This window comes from Hordeum vulgare, chromosome 3H, assembly GCF_904849725.1.
Source record: "Hordeum vulgare subsp. vulgare chromosome 3H, MorexV3_pseudomolecules_assembly, whole genome shotgun sequence".
Taxonomy (NCBI): Eukaryota; Viridiplantae; Streptophyta; class Magnoliopsida; order Poales; family Poaceae; genus Hordeum; species Hordeum vulgare.
The window spans coordinates 315,643,597-315,646,728 of record NC_058520.1 but is presented as its reverse complement, the minus strand read 5'-3'; positions in this window follow the sequence as shown (position 1 = coordinate 315,646,728).

Sequence of the window (3,132 nt, the reverse complement as noted above, 5' to 3'; positions counted from 1 at the left end):
CTTTCCAATAAAATAGAACCAGGTTTGATTGAAATATTACAGGGTGAAAAATAAAAAGGTTTTGCCAAAATAAAATTTATCTTTGGGCTTCAAAATGTTGTCACTATTTATAAAAATAAGTGGGGCATTTTTAGAAGGACAAAAATATATTATTTTATTTGAGATTTGGATTTGTTTTTGAATAAAAACAAACGGAAATAAATTCAAAGAATAGAGTGTTGCACCCCACAATTAATAAGAATATTGTTAAAAGAGGAGGAACATTTTATTGGGTCCAAAACAGGAACTTTAAATTTGCTTCGAAATTAAAAGAAAGGATGGGTTTAAGGTGCTATGGTGCAACAAGGGGTTTTGAGATGAATCTTGTTGCACCCACATCACACAACCATCACATGCCACTATCACACATCATACCAAGGTGCCACAGGCAACACAAAACAAGAACCAGAACAAGAATTGATGCTATGCAAGATGCCATGATGCACATGAAATTAAGACACCATTAACTCAAACCACTTGATCATCATAAGAGGGTAGCCATACAAGGGAAGAAATTACAAGAGGGGGAAGGAATGCATTGGGGCTGTCACAGTAACCAACCCCAAATTCTTGGTTCCACTAATTCTCAAAGTTGATCTAGGTTTTTTATCTCGGTGCTACCAATACCATAATCTGGGCTTCACCAAGTTTCCCTGTTAACACACAACAGCAGAACTCGGTGGCACCAAAATTTTAGTATGAGTGACACCGACGATGAGGGGTACTTCTACAGCGGACGTGATGTATTGAAATCCAATCTTTAAACGGCATGCTCCTCAACCCCAAACTGCCGCACCTAGACCCCTTTGTCGTCGCATTTGCTTCCCCATGCATCTTCTCCACTGGGATCCTCGCCGAGGATGGAAATCGTCAGTGCCGTGATCGTCATAGTCAGACCGCTAGCAAGTTAGGGTATGGTTCCGATCTTGTTTTTGCGCTCCCCATCGCATTCTTGCGCATTAGGATTTTTTATCTATAAGACACCATGTGCAAACCCTCCTACTCCACCACAAGTTCCCGTAGATCATAGAATGAAAAATAATTAGGATTAGCCATCCGCAGGATGCATCTCGGTGCCACCGAGTTACAGAAATCAGCTCCACCGATCTTGTTTCTAGGCTTCCTGAGAATGGTCTCAATGAGACAAAGTGGTCACTTTCGATTTCAACGAATTGATTGCTAGGTTCCTGTGAAGTAGATCATATGTCTCGGTGAATCAAAAATTCAGACTCAGTGGTACCGAAATTTATTCTGAAGAAAGATAAAACTAAGGATTTCTTGTTCAAATTTTCAAATTTTTTTGCAATATTGTGATGCTTATCTCTTCAAGCTCTTCCATATCTTTTCACACGGTCAAGCCAGTTGTGTGTGAGCTTGTGTGCTTTATTTGCAAGATGTCAGGTTTCGATGATAGTCAGAACAACTTTAGTGAGCCCCATGTTGAGTCTGATTCACGCACTAGTCCTGAGAGGACCCCTTTTGATCCAAGTAACCCTAGCTCCCATGGTATGCCCAAGGCACTGATGAAGAAGATTCTGATTTTGATCGTGAAGTTCCTACTCCCGAAAAGCAGAAAGAGAAGTCTGCAGTCAGGAAGACTGTAAGGAAGGAATATGCTAAACCATCTGGAACTAAGATGCTAGGTGTCAAGAGAGCCAGGAAGAGAGTGATTGATGTTATTGGTAGACGAACCTCCATGTATGATGATCCAACAGAAACTGTTGCTACCAAGGAACAAAAATAAATACCACCTAAGGCTCTTCCTCCAAAAAAGAAGAAGCTTATGGCAGATGCTATGAAGCCTTCTTCCCCAAAGCCTCCAGCTCCTAAGAAGTCTGTAGCTCCCAAGAGGACTATAAAGGACGTACCAGCAGTTGCTGAAGATAAAGGCATTGCTTCTAGAGCCTTTGCTGCAGATGAAGAAGATGAGAGTGCACCTATTCTCATGAAGTTATGACCTAATTTGCCACTTCAAAATGAGGCTCATCCAATTGCTGAAGACATGAAGAAGATAAGAGATGCAGGGTTGAGGAAGTGGAGAGCTATTGATCCCTATGGTGTGAGGAGAAGAACTTCTATTGATCCCCGGTTTTACACAAGGAACAACAAGGCTTCTATGAGACAGTCGGGAGAACTTCTGCACACAAGAAGAGATCTTGCAGATATGCACCATACATTCAGATGCTCATCAATGCCAAGATTGGCAAGCATTTATATCAAATTGATTGTCCTCATTTACCACTATAGCCAGAATTTGAGGATAATGAAGTTTTGATGGATGATACTCATCCTAGCTCAGCTACAGCTAGAGAGGGTGCAGAGGCAGTAGCTGGAGAGGCTGCTAGGACTGCTCCAGCTCCACCACCCCAGCTCAAAACTAGAGATGAAATATGTCCTTCTTGGTCAGCACCATCCAAGGGATGGAGAAGAATATTTCATAGATTTTGCTAAACCAGAAGAGCCTAGAGAGGATCGTGGAGACAAAATTCCATGACCTGGATGTGAAGGTAACGGAATTGACCACCACTGTTGAGCAGCTTCAACGTGAAGTTGAATCAGTGAAGATTCCACCATCACATGATAAAGAAGATGATGATGATGATTCACCTCTTCGGACTACCACATGGTTCACGACCCAGACCAGGTCACCAGCTGTGCTAGTACCAGAAGATAGACCGCCTTCATCAGCTCAAGCTTCATTTCCTGCTCCAGCACCTCTAGTGTCTACATCTCCACCTCCCGCTCCCGACATATGCCGAAGCCTTCATCGATGCTCTCTTGTTGCCAAAGGCGGAGAATTGTATAGATCAATAGGGCTTCGAGAGAGGGAGAGATTTTGACTTCATTTCCTCTCGTCTAGTTTTTAAAACTTTATTTGGTCTTTTGCATGACTTTATCAGTCTAGATGTGTGTTTGATCATATGCTTTGATTGTTTGATGCTACCACATTATTACCTTTCAGCTATCTACATCATGATCATTGACTTTGTTGTTGGTGCTATGTGCATTGCTATTCATTCTTATCATTTATGCGCACCACCAAGTTGTATGTGACATGGAAGAGTAACCCATAATCCTAATCGCTTGTGCATT